Here is a 21,785-nt window from a genome sequence, read left to right as displayed (position 1 = left end):
TTATACATCAAAGCGTAGGTATTTTTGCTGGCTTTCAGAAAATGTCACTATCATTGTTGTGGGATTTATAGAATTTTTGCAAATCTCCTCAGACCAACACAAGGTCTCAAAACTCTCCATATAAAGTCAATGGAGAGCTTGTTCAAAATCATCGCTGGATTTCTGTAATGAGAGGCATATTCGAATCGTCATATCTCCTTAACGAAGCGACTTTAAGACATGAGGCTTGTCCCCGAATATCTTCAGACACCCCTGACGCTCACAATTCAAGAATTTCTTTCTCACCTATTACCGTTCTGAAATGAGTTGGACTTGTTTGAGGGTAGGAAATTCGTCCTTCGCTCAGATTTCTTCAGATTTAAAACTCTGGAAATGAACCACTTTTTTCTCTCGTCATAATTTTTTTTTGGATTTCCACAGAGACCTGAAAATTTCCATGACTGTTCACCAAAGCCTGCTGTCTCTTACGGTGAAAGAATGATATCGATACTCCAAATAGATTTCGAGTTACAAAGCGTTGTTTGAGGGCAAGTCAAGGCAGTTTTTGCTTCGCTCTACTCAGTTATGGTGCATTAGAAGTCAAATATCTTTAATAATTCATATTTTAATGATAAATTGTAAACACTGGAAGATTCCCCCATCTCTTCTGAACAAAACGGTGTAAGAATGACCGCTCTAGCCCCTACGGTTTGGGAATTATGGTCATTTGTTTGAGGGGAGTCCTCACTATGAGAAATAGGCTGCAATAATCCTGTGCCTCTCTGTGCTGCGTGTGTAAAAAGAGGCACATGTTTTGGCGGGAAAAAGTACACAGGCTCTCTGATTGGTGGATTCAAATTCAGCAGCTCCCAGGCTGACCTAGAAACTTACTTCTCTCTCCCTGTGCATTTTTTTTGCTGATTTTTTCATTTAACAAGTATATTTGAGGGACCCTCAGCATGTTCAGCATTTTTTCAGCTGTCCATTTTGCTTTTCCAATTTTTCTGTTTAACTTATTACTATTGTGCTAAATCATACTGTTTCTGCTATTTTATAATATTTGTGCCTAATATAGTATTTCTGCTAAATTACAGTATTTCTGCTTTTTATACTATTTGTGCTAAAACATAGTATTTCTACTAAATGTAGTATTTATGCTTAATCATACTATTTCTGCTTTTTATGGGATTTGTGCCTAATATAGTATTTCTGCTTTTTATAGGATTTTTGCTCAAACATAATATTTCTACTAAATGTAGTGTTTATGCTTAATCATCCTATTTCTGCTTTTTATAGGATTTGTGCTTAATATAGTATTTCTGCTAAATTATAGTATTTCTGCTTTTTATAGTATTTGTGCTAAAACATAGTATTTCTACTAAATGTAGTATTTATGCTTAATCATAGTATTTCTATATATTTCTGCCAGGTCCCCAGGCAGCCAATCCTCTGTGAGGACTTAGACATTCAAATTTTCAAATCAGGGCCTGCACGGTTTCCCAGCCAATCATATATGTGTCCTGAGGCATTCAAATTTGCATATTGGGGCCTTCATGGCTTCTAAGCCAGCCAATCATATCTGAGGGCTGAGGAATTCAAATCCACAAATCAGGGCCTGCACAGCTTCCCAGCCAGCCAATCATGTATGTGGGCTCCAGGTATTCAAATTTGCATATTGGGGAATTCGTGGCTTCTAAGTCAACAAGTCATCCATGTCATATATCTCTAAAAATTCATATTTTAATGATAAATTGTCAACACTTGAAGATTCCCCCATCTCTTCTGAACAAAACGGTGTAAGAATGACCGCTCTAGCCCCTATGGTTAGGAAATTATGGTCATTTGTTTGAGGGGAATCCTCACTATGTGAAATAAACTGAAAGAAGCAGGTCTATGTCTCTGTGCTGCGTGTGTAAAAAGATGCACCTGTTTTGGCGGGAAAACGTAAACAGCCTCTCTGATTGGTGGATTCAAATTCAGCAGCTCCCAGGCTGACCTAGAAACTTAGTCCTCTCTCCCTGTGTGTCTGTGTGTGTGTGTGTGTGTGTGTGTGTGTGTGTGTGTTTAGTGGGAGAGAGAGGACCCTGCCCTTATTTGGCAGCATGTCATTGTAGGATTTAAATTGAACATAGTTAGACTGGTTGACTGGATTAGAGCCTGTGTTTGTGTGTCCCTCTGTGCATTTGTGTTTCAATAAGTTATTACTATTCTGCTAAATCATAGTATTTCTGGTACTTTTCGGTACTTGTGCTAAATACAGTATTTCTGCTAAATCATACTATTTCTGCGTTTCATAGGATATATGCCTAATATAGTATTTCTGCTAAATTATAGTATTTCTGCTTTTTATAGGATTTGTGCCTAACATAGTATTTCTGCTAAATTATAGTATTTCTGCTTTTTATAGGATTTGTGCCTAACATAGTATTTCTGCTAAATTATAGTATTTCTGCTTTTTATACTATTTGTTCTAAATTATAGTATTTCTGCTTTTTATAGGATTTGTGCTTAATATAGTATTTCTGCTAAATTATAGTTTTTCTTCTTTTTATAGTATTTGTGCTAAAACATAGTATTTCTACTAAATGTAGTATTTATGCTTAATAATAGTATTTCTATACTTCTGCCAGGTCCCCAGGCAGCCAATCCTCTGTGAGGACTGAGACATTCAAATTTTCAAATCAGGGCCTGCACAGTTTCCCAGCCAATCAAATAAGTGTCCTGAGGCATTCAAATTTGCATATTGGGGACTTCGTGGCTTCTAAGCCAGCCAATCATATCTGAGGGCTGAGGAATTCAAATCCACAAATCAGGGCCTGCACGGCTTCCCAGCCAGCCAATCACATATGTGGTCTCAGGCATTCAAATTTGCATATTGGGGAATTCGTGGCTTCTAAGTCAACAAGTCATCCATGTCATATATCTCTAAAAATTCATATTTTAATATTAAATTGTCAACACTTGAAGATTCCCCCATCTCTTCTGAACAAAACGGTGTAAGAATGACCGTTCTAGCCCCTACGGTTAGGAAATTACGGTCATTTGTTTGAGGGGAGTCGTCACTATGAGAAATAGACTGCAATAATCCTGTGTCTCTCTGTGCTGCTGCGTGTGTAAACAGATGCACCTGTTTTGGTGGGGAAAAGTGCACAGCCTCTCTGATTGGTGGATTCAAATTCACCAGCTCCCATGCTGACCTAGAAACTTACTTCTCTCTCCCTGTGTGTGTGTGTGTGTGTGTGTGTGTGTGTGTGTGTGTGTGTGTGTGTGTGTGTGTGTGTGACAGAGAGAGAGAGAGAGAGAGAGAGAGAGAAAGGCTTTTAATGGGATGATCTCATTCTAAGATTTAAATTCAATATATTTAGACTGGTTGACTGAATTGGATCTTGTGTGTGGGTCTCTCTGTGCATGTGTGTTTCCTCATGTGTACATATTTGTGATTGTGTGGCTGTAATAAATTTTTTTGCAGATTTTTGTCATTTAACAAGTATATTTGAGGGACCCTCAGCATGTTCAGCATTTTTTCAGCTGTCCGTTTTGCTTTTCCAATTTTTCTGTTTAACTTATTACTATTGTGCTAAATCATACTGTTTCTGCTATTTTATAAGATTTGTGCTTAATATACTATTTCTGCTTTTATAGGATTTGTGCTTAATATAGTATTTCTGCTAAATGTAGTATTTATGCTTAATCATACTATTTCTGCTTTTCATAGTATTTGTGCTTAATATAGTATTTCTGCTAAATTTAGTATTTCTGCCAAATTATAATATTTGTGCTAAAACATAGTCTTAATTTAAAATTACAATATTCATAGTTCATCACAGTGTCTCTGGTAAATCACAATATTTCTGCTCTGTTGTACTATTTTTCTAAATCATAGTGTTTCTGTAATGTTTAAGTATTTTTGGCTAAATATATTCTTTCTGTTATCTTATACTATTTCTCCTAAATTCTTGTATTTTTGAGAAGTTATCATGTTTCTGGTAAGTTACAATATTTCTGCTAAATTCTGCTATGCTATTGTATTTCTGCCAAGTATTATGTTTCCTCTAAGATATTGCAGTTCTGCTAAGTTATTCCATTTTAGCAAACTTCTTTTGCTTCTGCAAAGTTTTTACAATTTCTGCAACTTTTCAGCTTTTTCAGCTACTTTTTGCATACAGCTTCAGCTTTAAGCATCCACACTGCATTTTCGCAGGAAATGCAAATTTTTCTAGTTATTATTATTATTGTGTGGATGCTTTAAGCATCCACACTATTGAGTTCCTCTTGGGACTTCCGTACACTTTTTGGCACTTAACTACTTCCGCAATTTTCAGCCGATTTTCACCGTTCAAATTTTAAACTATTCTGCTATTTCTGCTAATGTGTGCTATGTCTTTTGGTATTTTTCACTATTATACTTTTTAAAATATTAAGCTTAATTTGTCCCATTGAAATGAATGGGAAACTTCTGCAATTCTGCTAAAATTTGCTTGTTTCTGAAACTTAACTACTTCCTCATATTTTCACGTAGAACAAGCATTCAAACTTTAAAATGTTCACAAATTATTGGGCTATTCATGTGTGATTCAGCTTTTTCAAATCTTTTACCGTTTTACTTTTATGCCTCTTAAAGTTTTGAGTTGCACAATTGTGATTTTTCACAAAATACATGCGTTGTTATGGTTGCTATGCTCTTGGCTTCCAGTGTGCCACTGAAGCTTTTGCAGTCTTCTCTTCATGTCCGAACAACTGTTTGCTACGTGCTCAATTTTCACTCAACTTCCACAAATTATACATCAAAACGTAGGTATTTTTGCTGGCTTTCAGGAAATGTCACTATCATTGTTGTGGGATTTATAGAATTTTGGCAAATCTCCTCAGACCAACACAAACTCTCAAAACTCTGCATAGAAAGTCAATGGAGAGCTTGTTCAAAATCATCGCTGGATTTCTGTAATGAGAGGCATATTTGAATCGTCATATCTCCTTAACGAAGCGACTTTAAGACATGAGGCTTGTCCCGGTATATCTTCAGACACTCCTGACGCTCACAATTCAAGAATTTCTTTCTCACCTATTACCGTTCTGAAATGAGTTGGACTTGTTTGAGGGTAGGAAATTCGTCCGTCGCACAGATTTCTTCAGATTTCAAACTCTGGAAATGAACCACTTTTTTCTCTCGTCATAACTTTTTGTTGGATTTCCACAGAGACCTGAAAATTTCCATGACTGTTCACCAAAGCCTGCTGTCTCTTACGGTGAAAGAATGATATCAATGCTCCAAATAGATTTCGAGTTACAAAGCGTTGTTTGAGGGCAAGTCAAGGCAGTTTTTGCTTCACTCTACTCAGTTATGGTGCATTACAAGTCAAATATCTTTAATAATTCATATTTTAATGATAAATTGTTAACACTGGAAGATTCCCCCATCTCTTCTGAACAAAACGGTGTAAGAATGACCGCTCTAGCCCCTACGGTTAGGAAATTATGGTCATTTGTTTGAGGGGAGTCGTCACTATGAGAAATAGACTGCAATAATCCTGTGCCTCTCTGTGCTGCCTGTGTAAACAGATGCACCTGTTTTGGCGGGAAAACGTAAACAGCCACTCTGATTGGTGGATTCAAATTCAGCAGCTCCCAGGCTGACCTAGAAACTTACTTCTCTCTCCCTGTGTGTGTGTGTGTGTGTGTGTGTGTGTGTGTGTGTGTGTGTGTGTGTGTGTGTGTGTGTGTGTGTGTGTGTGCGTGTGAGAGAGAGAGAGAAAGGCTTTTAATGGGATGATCTCATTCTAAGATTCAAATTCAATATATTTAGACTGGTTGACTGAATTGGATCTTGTGTGTGTCTCTCTGTGCATGTGTGTTTCCTTCTGTGTACATATTTCTGATTGTGTGGCTGTTATATATTTTTTTGCTGATTTTTTTCATTTAACAAGTATATTTGAGGGACTCTCAGCATGTTCAGCATTTTTTCAGCTGTCCATTTTGCTTTTCCAATTTTTCTGTTTAACTTATTACTATTGTGCTAAATCAAACTATTTCTGCTATTTTATAAGATTTGTGCTTAATATACTATTTCTGCTTTTAATAGGATTTCTGCTTAATATAGTATTTCTGCTTTTTATAGGATTTGTGCTTAATATAGTATTTCTGCTAAATGTAGTATTTATGCTTAATCATACTATTTCTATATATTTCTGCCAGGCAGCCAATCCTCTGTGCGAACTCAGACACATATCACATATCAGGGCCTGCACGGCTTCCCAGCCAGCCAATCATGTCTGAGGTCTTCCGTTTCCTCTCTCGTCATATCTCAGCGACGGTTGTACAAAGAGCAATGAAAATCGCAGTCAAAGTACACCAAAGTCCGCTGATTCACCCAGCACAAGAAATATGCCTCTAGTCCACCTAGTTTTTGAGTTACACAACGTTTTGTAACTCCAAAAAACGGCGTTTTTCGCCTCTCACCGCGATCTAATTCTGACTCCTCATCACCCTGTTTTTCAAGACGGCTCCTCTCTTTCCCAGTGGCGCAGTTGGTAATGACACGGGTCTGCAAGCCAAAAATCGTGGGTTCGATTCCACCTTGGTCAACATGTTTTTTTCCCTACAAATTAATACACTGTCACAGACCAGTAATTCATATTCATCATTTATTACAATTCTGCAAACTGTTATGATTTTACCAGCTTTTCTAATATGGACCTCACATTCTTAACACTCCATGGCACAAATACTCTTCCCTTTAGGCTCTGTGTATGTGTGTGTGTATCAATATTTCTCCCATTTTAAAGTATTACTCCTCTATAATTGTATTTCTGTTAAATCAAAGTACTTTTACTACATCTTAGTACTTCTGCTCAATCATAGTATTTCTGCTACTTTTTGGTACTTGTGCTAAATACAGTATTTCTGCTAAATCATACTATTTCTACTATATTATATTTTTCTTTCTAAATATAGCATTTCTGCTATATAATTGTATTTATGCTATGTTATAATATTTGTGCTAAACCAGAGTATTTGTGCTGAAACATAGTATTTCTGCCAAATGATAGTATTTCTGTCAAATTATAGTATTTGTGCTAAAACATAGTATTAATTTAAAATTACAATATTCATAGTTCATCACAGTGTCTCTGGTAAATCACAATATTTCTGCTAAGTTCTGCTATGCTATTGTATTTCTGCCAAGTATTATGTTTCCTCTAAGATATTGCAGTTCTGCTAAGTTATTACATTTTAGCAAACTTCTTTTGCTTCTGCAAAGTTTTTACAATTTCTGCAACTTTTCAGCTTTTTCAGCTAGTTTTTGCAGACAGCTTCAGCTTAAAGCATCCACACTGCATTTTCGCAGGAAATGCAAATTTTTCTAGTTATTATTCTAGTTGCTTCCGTACACTTTTTGGCACTTAACTACTTCCACAATTTTCAGCCGATTTTCACCGTTCAAATTTTAAACTATTCTGCTATTTCTGGTAATTTACGCTACGATTTTTGCTATTTTTAACTATTATACTTTTTAAAATATTAAGCTTTTTTCCTTTAATTTGTCCCATTGAAATGAATGGGAAACTTCTGCAATTCTGCTAAAATTTGCTTGTTTTTGAAACTTAACTACTTCCTCATATTTTCACCTAGAACAACCATTCAAACTTTAAAATGTTCACAAATTATTGGGCTATTCAGGTATGATTCAGCTTTTTCAAATGTTTTACTGTTTTACTTTTATGCCTCTTAAAGTTTTGAGTTGCAAAATTGTGATTTTTCACAAAATACATGCGTTGTTATGGTTGCTATGCTCTTGGCTTCCAGTGTGCCACTGAAGGTTTTGCAATTTTCACTTCACGTCCGAACAACTTCTTGCTACTTGCTCAATTTTCACTCAACTTCCACAAATTATACATCAAAACGTAGGTATTTTTGCTGGCTTTCAGAAAATGTCACTATCATTGTTGTGGGATTTATAGAATTTTTGCAAATCTCCTCAGACCAACACAAGGTCTCAAAACTCTCCATATAAAGTCAATGGAGAGCTTGTTCAAAATCATCGCTGGATTTCTGTAATGAGAGGCATATTCGAATCGTCATATCTCCTTAACGAAGCGACTTTAAGACATGAGGCTTGTCCCCGAATATCTTCAGACACCCCTGACGCTCACAATTCAAGAATTTCTTTCTCACCTATTACCGTTCTGAAATGAGTTGGACTTGTTTGAGGGTAGGAAATTCGTCCTTCGCTCAGATTTCTTCAGATTTAAAACTCTGGAAATGAACCACTTTTTTCTCTCGTCATAACTTTTTTTTGGATTTCCACAGAGACCTGAAAATTTCCATGACTGTTCACCAAAGCCTGCTGTCTCTTACGGTGAAAGAATGATATCGATACTCCAAATAGATTTCGAGTTACAAAGCGTTGTTTGAGGGCAAGTCAAGGCAGTTTTTGCTTCGCTCTGCTCAGTTATGGTGCATTAGAAGTCTAATATCTTTAATAATTCATATTTTAATGATAAATTGTTAACACTGGAAGATTCCCCCATCTCTTCTGAACAAAACGGTGTAAGAATGACCGCTCTAGCCCCTACGGTTAGGAAATTATGGTCATTTGTTTGAGGGGAGTCCTCACTATGAGAAATAGGCTGCAATAATCCTGTGCCTCTCTGTCCTGCGTGTGTAAAAAGATGCACCTGTTTTGGCGGGAAAACGTAAACAGCCACTCTGATTGGTGGATTTAAATTCGGCAGCTCTCTCCCTCTGTGTCTGTCTGTGTGTGTGTGTGTGTGTGTGTGTGTGTGTGTGTGTGTGTGTGTGTGTGTGTGTGTGTGTGTGTGTGTTTAGTGGGAGAGAGAGGACCCTGCCCTTATTTGGCAGCATGTCATTGTAGGATTTAAATTGAATATAGTTAGACTGGTTGACTGGATTAGAACCTGTGTTTGTGTGTCCATCTGTGCATTTGTGTTTCAATATGCCTCCATATTTGTAATTTTGTAAGTTATTACTATTCTGCTAAATGATACTATTTCTGCTTTTCATAAGATTTGTGCCTAATATAGTATTTCTGCTAAATTATAGTATTTATTATTTTTATAGGATTTGTGCCAAACATAGTATTTCTGCTAAATTATAGTATTTCTGCTTTTTATACTATTTGTGCCTAATATAGTATTTCTGCTTTTTATAGGATTTGTGCCTAATATAGTATTTCTGCTTTTTATAGGATTTGTACCTAATATAGTATTTCTGCTTTTTATAGGATTTGTGCTTAATATAGTATTTCTGCTAAATTATAGTATTTCTGCTTTTTATAGTATTTGTGCTAAAACATAGTATTTCTACTAAATGTAGTATTTATGCTTAATCATAGTATTTCTATATATTTCTATATATTTCTGCCAGGTCCCCAGGCAGCCAATCCTCTGTGAGGACTTAGACATTCAAATTTTCAAATCAGGGCCTGCACGGTTTCCCAGCCAATCATATATGTGTCCTGAGGCATTCAAATTTGCATATTGGGGCCTTCATGGCTTCTAAGCCAGCCAATCATATCTGAGGGCTGAGGAATTCAAATCCACAAATCAGGGCCTGCACAGCTTCCCAGCCAGCCAATCATGTATGTGGGCTCCAGGTATTCAAATTTGCATATTGGGGAATTCGTGGCTTCTAAGTCAACAAGTCATCCATGTCATATATCTCTAAAAATTCATATTTTAATGATAAATTGTCAACACTTGAAGATTCCCCCATCTCTTCTGAACAAAACGGTGTAAGAATGACCGCTCTAGCCCCTATGGTTAGGAAATTATGGTCATTTGTTTGAGGGGAATCCTCACTATGTGAAATAAACTGAAAGAAGCAGGTCTATGTCTCTGTGCTGCGTGTGTAAAAAGATGCACCTGTTTTGGCGGGAAAACGTAAACAGCCTCTCTGATTGGTGGATTCAAATTCAGCAGCTCCCAGGCTGACCTAGAAACTTAGTCCTCTCTCCCTGTGTGTGTGTGTGTGTGTGTGTGTGTGTGTGTGTGTGTGTGTGTGTGTGTGTGTGTGTGTGTGTTTAGTGGGAGAGAGAGGACCCTGCCCTTATTTGGCAGCATGTCATTGTAGGATTTAAATTGAACATAGTTAGACTGGTTGACTGGATTAGAGCCTGTGTTTGTGTGTCCCTCTGTGCATTTGTGTTTCAATAAGTTATTACTATTCTGCTAAATCATAGTATTTCTGGTACTTTTCGGTACTTGTGCTAAATACAGTATTTCTGCTAAATCATAATATTTCTGCTTTTCATAGGATTTATGCCTAATATAGTATTTCTGCTAAATTATAGTATTTCTGCTTTTTATAGGATTTGTGCCTAACATAGTATTTCTGCTAAATTATAGTATTTCTGCTTTTTATAGGATTTGTGCCTAACATAGTATTTCTGCTAAATTATAGTATTTCTGCTTTTTATACTATTTGTTCTAAATTATAGTATTTCTGCTTTTTATAGGATTTGTGCTTAATATAGTATTTCTGCTAAATTATAGTTTTTCTTCTTTTTATAGTATTTGTGCTAAAACATAGTATTTCTACTAAATGTAGTATTTATGCTTAATAATAGTATTTCTATATATTTCTGCCAGGTCCCCAGGCAGCCAATCCTCTGTGAGGACTGAGAAATTCAAATTTTCAAATCAGGGCCTGCACAGTTTCCCAGCCAATCAAATAAGTGTCCTGAGGCATTCAAATTTGCATATTGGGGCCTTCGTGGCTTCTAAGCCAGCCAATCATATCTGAGGGCTGAGGAATTCAAATCCACAAATCAGGGCCTGCACGGCTTCCCAGCCAGCCAATCACATATGTGGTCTCAGGCATTCAAATTTGCATATTGGGGGAATTCGTGGCTTCTAAGTCAACAAGTCATCCATGTCATATATCTCTAAAAATTCATATTTTAATATTAAATTGTCAACACTTGAAGATTCCCCCATCTCTTCTGAACAAAACGGTGTAAGAATGACCGTTCTAGCTCCTACGGTTAGGAAATTATGGTCATTTGTTTGAGGGGAGTCGTCATTATGAGAAATAGACTGCAATGATCCTGTGTCTCTCTGTGCTGCGTGTGTAAAAAGGATGCACCTGTTTTGGAGGGAAAGAGTGCACAGGCTCTCTGATTGGTGGATTCAAATTCAGCAGCTCCCAGGCTGACCTAGAAACTCACTTTTCTCTCCCTGTGTGTGTGTGTGTGTGTGTGTGTGTGTGTGTGTGTGTGTGTGTGTGACAGAGAGAGAGAGAGAGAGAGAGAAAGGCTTTTAATGGGATGATCTCATTCTAAGATTCAAATTCAATATATTTAGACTGGTTGACTGAATTGGATCTTGTGTGTGTGTCTCTCTGTGCATGTGTGTTTTCTTATGTGTACATATTTGTGATTGTGTGGCTGTTATAGATTTTTTTGCTGATTTTTTTCATTTAACAAGTATAGTTGAGGGACCTTCAGCATGTTCATCATTTTTTCAGCTGTCCATTTTTGCTTTTCCAATTTTTCTGTTTAAGTTATTACTATTGTGCTAAATCATACTATTTCTGCTATTTTATAAGATTTGTGCCAAATACCGTATTTCTGCCAAATACAGTATTTCTGATTAATTATAGTTTTTTCTACCAAATCATAGTACAGTATTTCTGCTTTTTATAGGGTTTGTGCTTAATATAGTATTTCTGCTAAATTATAGTATTTCTGCTTTTTATAGTATTTGTGCTAAATTATAGTATTTCTGCCAAATTATAATATTTGTGCTAAAACATAGTCTTAATTTAAAATTACAATATTCATAGTTCATCACAGTGTCTCTGGTAAATCACAATATTTCTGCTCTGTTGTACTATTTTTCTAAATCATAGTGTTTCTGTAATGTTTAAGTATTTTTGGCTAAATATATTCTTTCTGTTATCTTATACTATTTCTCCTAAATTCTTGTATTTTTGAGAAGTTATCATGTTTCTGGTAAGTTACAATATTTCTGCTAAATTCTGCTATGCTATTGTATTTCTGCCAAGTATTATGTTTCCTCTAAGATATTGCAGTTCTGCTAAGTTATTCCATTTTAGCAAACTTCTTTTGCTTCTGCAAAGTTTTTACAATTTCTGCAACTTTTCAGCTTTTTCAGCTACTTTTTGCATACAGCTTCAGCTTTAAGCATCCACACTGCATTTTCGCAGGAAATGCAAATTTTTCTAGTTCTAGTTGCTTCCGTACACTTTTCGCCGTTAAACTACTTCCACAATTTTCAGCCGATTTTCACCGTTCAAATTTTAAACTATTCTGCTATTTTTGCTAATTCCTGCTACGATTTTTGCTATTTTTAACTATTATACTTTTTAAAATATTAAGCTTTTTTCCTTTAATTTGTCCCATTGAAATGAATGGGAAACTTCTGCAATTCTGCTAAATTTTGCTTGTTTTTGAAACTTAACTACTTCCTCATATTTTCACCTAGAACAACCATTCAAATTTTAAAATGTTCACAAATTATTGGGCTATTCAGGTATGATTCAGCTTTTTCAAATCTTCTACTGTTTTACTTTTATGCCTCTTAAAGTTTTGAGTTGCAAAATTGTGATTTTTCACAAAATACATGCGTTGTTATGGTTGCTATGCTCTTGGCTTCCAGTGTGCCACTGAAGGTTTTGCAATTTTCACTTCATGTCCGAACAACTTCTTGCTACTTGCTCAATTTTCACTCAACTTCCACAAATTATACATCAAAACGTAGGTATTTTTGCTGGCTTTCAGAAAATGTCACTATCATTGTTGTGGGATTTATGGAATTTTTGCAAATCTCCTCAGACCAACACAAGGTCTCAAAACTCTCCATATAAAGTCAATGGAGAGCTTGTTCAAAATCATCGCTGGATTTCTGTAATGAGAGGCATATTCGAATCGTCATATCTCCTTAACGAAGCGACTTTAAGACATGAGGCTTGTCCCCGAATATCTTCAGACACCCCTGACGCTCACAATTCAAGAATTTCTTTCTCACCTATTACCGTTCTGAAATGAGTTGGACTTGTTTGAGGGTAGGAAATTCGTCCTTCGCTCAGATTTCTTCAGATTTAAAACTGTGGAAATGAACCACTTTTTTCTCTCGTCATAACTTTTTTTTGGATTTCCACAGAGACCTGAAAATTTCCATGACTGTTCACCAAAGCCTGCTGTCTCTTACGGTGAAAGAATGATATCGATACTCCAAATAGATTTCGAGTTACAAAGCGTTGTTTGAAGGCAAGTCAAGGCAGTTTTTGCTTCGCTCTACTCAGTTATGGTGCATTAGAAGTCAAATATCTTTAATAATTCATATTTTAATGATAAATTGTAAACACTGGAAGATTCCCCCATCTCTTCTGAACAAAACGGTGTAAGAATGACCGCTCTAGCCCCTACGGTTTAGAAATTATGGTCATTTGTTTGAGGGGAGTCCTCACTATGAGAAATAGGCTGCAATAATCCTGTGCCTCTCTCTGCTGCGTGTGTAAAAAGATGCACCTGTTTTGGCGGGAAAAAGTACACAGGCTCTCTGATTGGTGGATTCAAATTCAGCAGCTCCCAGGCTGACCTAGAAACTTACTTCTCTCTCCCTGTGCATTTTTTTGCTGATTTTTTCATTTAACAAGTATATTTGAGGGACCCTCAGCATGTTCAGCATTTTTTCAGCTGTCCATTTTGCTTTTCCAATTTTTCTGTTTAACTTATTACTATTGTGCTAAATCATACTGTTTCTGCTATTTCATAAGATTTGTGCTTAATATAGTATTTCTGCTTTTAATAGGATTTGTGCTTAATATAGTATTTCTGCTTTTTATAGAATTTGTGCTTAATATAGTATTTCTGCTTTTTATAGAATTTGTGCTTAATATAGTATTTCTGCTTTTTATAGGATTTGTGCTTAATATAGTATTTCTGCTAAATTATAGTATTTCTGCTTTTTATAGTATTTGTGCTAAAACATAGTATTTCTACTAAATGTAGTATTTATGCTTAATCATAGTATTTCTATATATTTCTGCCAGGTCCCCAGGCAGCCAATCCTCTGTGAGGACTTAGACATTCAAATTTTCAAATCAGGGCCTGCACGGTTTCCCAGCCAATCATATATGTGTCCTGAGGCATTCAAATTTGCATATTGGGGCCTTCATGGCTTCTAAGCCAGCCAATCATATCTGAGGGCTGAGGAATTCAAATCCACAAATCAGGGCCTGCACGGCTTCCCAGCCAGCCAATCATATATGTGGCCTCAGGCATTCAAATTTGCATATTGGGGGAATTCGTGGCTTCTAAGTCAACAAGTCATCCATGTCGTATATCTCTAAAAATTCACATTTTAATGATAAATTGTTAACACTGGAAGATTCCCCCATCTCTTCTGAACAAAACGGTGTAAGAATGACCGCTCTAGCCCCTACGGTTTAGAAATTATGGTCATTTGTTTGAGGGGAGTCCTCACTATGAGAAATAGGCTGCAATAATCCTGTGCCTCTCTCTGCTGCGTGTGTAAAAAGATGCACCTGTTTTGGCGGGAAAAAGTACACAGGCTCTCTGATTGGTGGATTCAAATTCAGCAGCTCCCAGGCTGACCTAGAAACTTACTTCTCTCTCCCTGTGCATTTTTTTGCTGATTTTTTCATTTAACAAGTATATTTGAGGGACCCTCAGCATGTTCAGCATTTTTTCAGCTGTCCATTTTGCTTTTCCAATTTTTCTGTTTAACTTATTACTATTGTGCTAAATCATACTGTTTCTGCTATTTCATAAGATTTGTGCTTAATATAGTATTTCTGCTTTTAATAGGATTTGTGCTTAATATAGTATTTCTGCTTTTTATAGAATTTGTGCTTAATATAGTATTTCTGCTTTTTATAGAATTTGTGCTTAATATAGTATTTCTGCTTTTTATAGGATTTGTGCTTAATATAGTATTTCTGCTTTTTATAGAATTTGTGCTTAATATAGTATTTCTGCTTTTTATAGAATTTGTGCTTAATATAGTATTTCTGCTTTTTATAGGATTTGTGCTTAATATAGTATTTCTGCTTTTTATAGGATTTGTGCTAAAACATAGTATTTCTACTAAATGTAGTATTTATGCTTAATCATACTATTTCTGCTTTTTATAGGATTTGTGCTTAATATAGTATTTCTGCTAAATTATAGTAATTCTGCTTTTTATAGGATTTGTGCTAAAACATAGTATTTCTACTAAATGTAGTATTTATGCTTAATCATAGTATTTCTATATATTTCTGCCTGGTCCCCAGGCAGCCAATCCTCTGTGAGGACTTAGACATTCAAATTTTCAAATCAGGTCCTGCACGGTTTCCCAGCCAATCATATATGTGTCCTGAGGCATGCAAATTTGCATATTGGGGACTTCATGGCTTCTAAGCCAGCCAATAATATCTGAGGGCTGAGGAATTCAAATCCACAAATCAGGGCCTGCACAGCTTCCCAGCCAGCCAATCATGTATGTGGGCTCCAGGTATTCAAATTTGCATATTGGGGAATTCGTGGCTTCTAAGTCAACAAGTCATCCGTGTCATATATCTCTAAAAATTCATATTTTAATGATAAATTGTCAACACTTGAAGATTCCCCCATCTCTTCTGAACAAAACGGTTTAAGAATGACCGTTCTAGCTCCTACGGTTAGGAAATTATGGTCATTTGTTTGAGGGGAGTCGTCATTATGAGAAATAGACTGCAATGATCCTGTGTCTCTCTGTGCTGCGTGTGTAAAAAGGATGCACCTGTTTTGGAGGGAAAGAGTGCACAGGCTCTCTGATTGGTGGATTCAAATTCAGCAGCTCCCAGGCTGACCTAGAAACTCACTTTTCTCTCCCTGTGTGTATGTGTGTGTGTGTGTGTGTGTGTGTGTGTGTGTGTGTGTGACAGAGAGAGAGAGAGAGAGAGAGAAAGGCTTTTAATGGGATGATCTCATTCTAAGATTCAAATTCAATATATTTAGACTGGTTGACTGAATTGGATCTTGTGTGTGTGTCTCTCTGTGCATGTGTGTTTTCTTATGTGTACATATTTGTGATTGTGTGGCTGTTATAGATTTTTTTGCTGATTTTTTTCATTTAACAAGTATAGTTGAGGGACCTTCAGCATGTTCATCATTTTTTCAGCTGTCCATTTTTGCTTTTCCAATTTTTCTGTTTAAGTTATTACTATTGTGCTAAATCATACTATTTCTGCTATTTTATAAGATTTGTGCCAAATACCGTATTTCTGCCAAATATAGTATTTCTGATTAATTATAGTTTTTTCTACCAAATCATAGTACAGTATTTCTGCTTTTTATAGGGTTTGTGCTTAATATAGTATTTCTGCTAAATTATAGTATTTCTGCTTTTTATAGTATTTGTGCTAAATTATAGTATTTCTGCCAAATTATAATATTTGTGCTAAAACATAGTCTTAATTTAAAATTACAATATTCATAGTTCATCACAGTGTCTCTGGTAAATCACAATATTTCTGCTCTGTTGTACTATTTTTCTAAATCATAGTGTTTCTGTAATGTTTAAGTATTTTTGGCTAAATATATTCTTTCTGTTATCTTATACTATTTCTCCTAAATTCTTGTATTTTTGAGAAGTTATCATGTTTCTGGTAAGTTACAATATTTCTGCTAAATTCTGCTATGCTATTGTATTTCTGCCAAGTATTATGTTTCCTCTAAGATATTGCAGTTCTGCTAAGTTATTCCATTTTAGCAAACTTCTTTTGCTTCTGCAAAGTTTTTACAATTTCTGCAACTTTTCAGCTTTTTCAGCTACTTTTTGCATACAGCTTCAGCTTTAAAGCATCCACACTGCATTTTCGCAGGAAATGCAAATTTTTCTAGTTATATTTTATTCTGTATTCCGTACGTTTTTTGAAAGCCTACTCCTTCAAAACCGTTCAACTTAGAAAAACCATTCAAACATCGTTAGATTCCTATTATTTTGGACAACATTGCTTCTATTTTTCTCATTTTTAACATTTATATTTTTAATTTTATTCAACTTTATTCAACAAAAATTTCCCATGTATTTCAATGGGGAGACCCTTCAAATTCTCATTCAACTTACTCATTTTTAAACTCTTACTACTTCCACATACATTGACATAGAGCCACCATTCAAACTTTAAAACGAAGACAAGACATTCAACTATTCAACTTGTATTTATCTTTTCAATATCTATTATACTTTTTCTTCAGTTCCAGTTTAAGTTTCATGATGTTTTTTCACCCATTTCAGAGTTTATAATGGGTGTGTATGGGACGGAATGTTGGGGCTAGAGTGAGGCAGCTCAACTGCTAGAGTGAGAGGAGCAAAAAAATTAATCTTAAAATCTTTTTTAAAACTGCTGCTGTGTCCGCAGCGTTTGCTCTACAGGTATGATTTTACCCTCAAAACGTAGCCATGGCTGTCCTCTTTCATCCAATGTGTTTACTATTGTCCTAGGTGTTATGGTTCTTTCATAAATGTCACCAATGCACAGCCTCCTCCCTCCAACTCTTCCATAGACTCTAATGTTAAAATGGCTCAGAAGGTTCGTTTGAAAATCAGAAGAGCATGGTGTCTTTCCACTGTCACCACGTCCATATAATAAACTCCACAGGCATGAAAACTGAGAATTCAGTAGACTAGAAGCTGCTGTCGCTCACGGTGAAAGAATTTCGTCAATACGACTTGTACTTTTCATATGGGAACGATTTGTTTCGGCCTGACTTTTCTGTTCATTTTAAGCAGCAAAAGTGAGGTGCATGTCTGTGTCCGTGTGTATGGAGCCATTGGGTGCGGTCACTATAGCAACCAGGCTCACACCTGCCTGCTTAACGAGCTCTCTCTGCCACTCTGCCAAAATTAATCTTAAACACTTCTCTTTCAACTGCTACTGTGTCCACAGTGTTTGCTTTACAGCCATCATTTTACCATCAAAACGTAGCCATTGTTGTTCTCTTTCCAACACCGTGTCTTTCAAAACTTAGAGATGTAAACTTTTTGAACTGTGTAGATCCAAGTAGATAGATAACCTCCTAACTGACCCATAGAAATACATTGTTTTCAGTCAGGAGTTTGTCTCAACAGCAGAAAAGACCCCACCTTTTACATTACTCCTGTGACCACATTTTTGACAGCGGGAACATAAAGAACATGCTGTTGTGTAGAAAAATTCCTCTGGATCTCCATGGTTTAAAAGCTGGCTTGACAGGAATCTTGGATTTAGAAGCAGTTTTTCCAATAGATGCCATTAAGCAGATTTGAAAGGGGTCACAGAATAATAGTGTCATTGTCCAGAGTCTGTGACTCCGTGTTTATGTTTAAGTTTATTATTATTATGGGTTTTTGTGCTCCTTTTTCACATTTCATGTTCCTATGTTCTGTGTCCCCCAGTCTGTGTTAAGTTTGTGTGGGTTTTGTTCTGTCGGTGTGTTTCCTGTTTTACTGTCAAGGTCCGTGTCTAATCTCAGTGTGTTCAGTTTACATTTCCCCTGTTATGTCTGACAGGGAAAATGTCAGACAATCATGTCTGATTACTCCCAGCTTTGCCCTCCTTCTGTGTCTCATTTCCTCGTTATCCCTCTGTGTCTTTAAGCCTTGTGTTTGCCTCTGTTTGTGGCTGGTTCATCTGTGTATCGTCCTCCGTTGCCCTGTGTGGCTTCCCTATGTTTTCTACGTCTCCCTGCATCTCTGTTTCATGTTTGTTTTTGCTTAGCCTTTTCCAGTTTAGGTTACTCTTAGGTGTTTTTTGTACACCACGTTCCTGTTTGTTTCGCCTTCGTGTTTATAAAGCTCGCTCTCTACTTAAGCAGTCTGCATCTTGGCTCCGTTAATAATTCAGACAAATAGTATGTCAGTAGTTAGTGTAGGCCAACTGAATAGAGCATTCTGATTGCCCTGCTAAATTCAAGCTGATTGTGTATTGGTGGACTTGTCTTCTGCACACAGGTTTTTCAGATCTGGAGTCAGTTGATGACTTTAAAATAATCTTTTCTGACTGGATAATTAAAGCTCACAGCATCTACCTGTCTGTAGTGGATTTTCCCACATCTTAAATAATCTAATCTCATTTAATGTCTCTGTTTTTAGTCTGTATAGTTTATCTCCCCACGAATACACTCAAAGTAGTCTTAAAATAAAACCCATAAAACAGTTCAAGATGACATACTTTTTATTTGCTCGTTTAATGCCAGTTGCCCTCTTTCTCTGTGCGTCACTCATTCGCTTATACTCGGGCAAAAAGTACCCATTTGTATACTAGTCTAGTGTATTTTTCCCTCTCTCTCTATGTCTCACACACACAGACCAACACACAGTCATGTATATGCTCATTAATGCTGTTCAACCTGATGATCAAATTTCCAAGCACCACCTGAACGCCTCATCTGTTTTTAACCCATCACTGGACCAACTGTCGTCATTCCGCTTTGCTCTCTGCTGTGGTAAGTATAGTACACTCAGTACTGCAGTGTTTTATTTTTATGATGGTAAAAATACATTTGACATTTAAACTCAGATATCAAGTCCAACAGAGTTCAAAAGAGTTCAAAGAATAAAGAAGAAAAAAAAAAGAATAACCTTTACTATCATTTATACAGGTTTATGATGTTTTGCTGTTAGCAGCAGTGCTAACGCTAGCTTCAATGCTAATGCTAACGCCAGCTATAGTGCTAACACTAGCCTTAGCGGTTGTTAACTGACAAAAAGAATATTCCTGTGATATTTATTGGCAGTCAGTGAGACAAAAGTAACAAATGAGCTTCATTATTGCCATTGTGGCTCAGTTTTAACACTAAGAATGCTAACGCTAGCTGCGATGCTAACGCTAGCTGCGATGCTAACGCTAGCTGCAGTGCTAACATTAACTGAAGTGCTAATGCTAGCTGGAATGCTAGCGCTATCAGCAATGCTAAGGCTAATAACAGTCTAACAGTAGCCTTACATAAGTGGCAATACTTCAGGTAATTAGTTTGAATTATAAAATGGTTGCTGTGTCTTTTAGTGTGCTGTATAACCTGTATAACCTGCTAATTATAAGTTCAGTGTATCATGGTGTGTGGGCTTTGTATTTCTGTTAGTCTGATAACACTGTACAGACAACTAACATATTATTTCTGCTCTTACACTTTCAGGAACTTGACTGACATCTGTGCTTTGCCTGGTAGGTGTGCACATACTGTAAGAGAAGTAGACCAAAATAAAAAAAATAATCGGAATAATATAAACTGTAAAGTGTGGGTTCAAAGTTTTTGCTAGACCTTTTAAACACAATTTTATAACAAATACACACAAGTACAGCTTAACAATTGGGCTAAAATATTTTTTTTCGTACATTTTTGTAGTCACACTACATGTGATTAGTTAATGATTCACTCAATCATATTTGTATTTAAAAATATTATTGCTGAATTTAATTAAATATTCTTTTAAAAAGTGCCCAATTATGCAACTTTTTGCACATGGCAGCCGACAACAGTTTAGCTTGAATATTTGTTTTGTCCTTTTTCAGTAGTCACAATTAGTTCATACAATTACCATGTGATATTATTTTAATAAAATTATTATATTTTTCTTGTTTTTTGTTCACAGTGTGAAGAAGAAGAAGAAGAAGAAGAAGGACCAGATCTCCAGTCTTCTCTCTTACATCCCAACCCCCCAACCCCTCTATCCTCTGTCCTGCTCCACCTATTGTCTCTGCCTTCTTTCCATCTGTATTTCACCCTGTGGTTTGTGAGAAATTTTGCCAAACCAAGAATCTTATTGCGGTTTGATTTCAAAGCCGTGTCTCTCCTGCTCTGTCTGTTCTCTCTGCTAAATTTTCTCTCTACCTGTTTTTCACTCTTGGCTTGCTGCTGAAAAACGCCAAGCCAATAAAGCAATAAAGAGTGCATATTTTGCCTCAACCTATGAACAAACTGAACAAACAAAGAAAACTCTGCGGTTTGATTTAAAGCCGTGTCTCTCCTGCTCTGCCTGTTCTCTCTGCTAAATTTTCTCTCTACCTCTTTTTCACTCTTGGCTTGCTGCTGAAAAACGCCAAGCCATTAAAGCAATAAGGAGTGCATATATTGCCTCTACCTGAGAACGAACTGAACAAAGAAAACTCTAATTCACGGTGTGATTGTGATTTCCCAACCGTGTCTCTCCTGCTCTGCCTGTTCTCTCTTCTAAATTTTCTCTCTACCTGTTTTTCACTTTGCGCTTGCTGCTAAGTTGTGCCAAGCCAATAAAGAGAGTGCATAATATTCTCTTGACTGAAGAACAAACTGTCAAACGAAAGACAACTGTTTCAGACAAATAAAAACTGAAATATAAAGACAAAGAGAACATCTCCTGCTGTGTGCCACTCTTATTTTATAAACATATTTTCTAAAGACTAAGAGAAACACTTGTGTAAAAATGCCAAGGAAGCAGAAAAAGTCACAAGCTGCAAAACAACGCTGGAAGAAGTTCCATGAGTTTCACAGTGTGCCAACATGTGAACAAGCTGAGTGTGATTTTCCTCAGAGCTCTGCAGAAGACAGTGTGTCTGCAAAGACCAATGCTGATGGTGTCAAACAGGCAGGTCAACATGTTCCTGCACATGTACAACAGGTATCTTATGCTGATGCTGTAAAGAGTGGACTGCAGCATAAAGTTAATGAACAACATGAGGTGTCAAGTGCCCCACAGGTGGGTTATGCTGATTTTTTGAAAAGAGGCTGTCACAATGATGTGGCAGGACAATCTCATGCAGAAAGAGAGAACCTTGAAAATCAGCCATCTGTTACACAGGTCTGTGCATCTCACAGC

The 21,785-nt window shown here is 36.4% G+C and overlaps 1 protein-coding gene and 1 long non-coding RNA gene across 2 annotated transcripts in view; both read left to right on the top strand.

Moving 5' to 3' along the window:
- Positions 1-21,785, top strand: part of LOC146694334 (dehydrogenase/reductase SDR family member 11-like) — a 122,514-nt gene that overhangs the window by 82,009 nt on the left and 18,720 nt on the right. The window lies entirely within an intron of this gene.
- On the top strand, positions 18,921-21,309 carry LOC146694336 (uncharacterized). Its single transcript, XR_014923880.1, has 3 exons — positions 18,921-19,435; positions 20,126-20,154; positions 20,583-21,309. It is a non-coding gene; the product is annotated as an uncharacterized LOC146694336 (long non-coding RNA).

The sequence above is a fragment of the Copadichromis virginalis genome, linkage group LG14, assembly GCF_057382275.1.
Source record: "Copadichromis virginalis isolate Kocher_CV1m ecotype Utaka linkage group LG14, C_Virginalis_male_GT1.1, whole genome shotgun sequence".
Classification (NCBI taxonomy): domain Eukaryota; kingdom Metazoa; phylum Chordata; class Actinopteri; order Cichliformes; family Cichlidae; genus Copadichromis; species Copadichromis virginalis.
The sequence above is the reverse complement of the archived record's forward strand: the minus strand, read 5'-3'. Positions and strand labels throughout refer to the sequence as shown.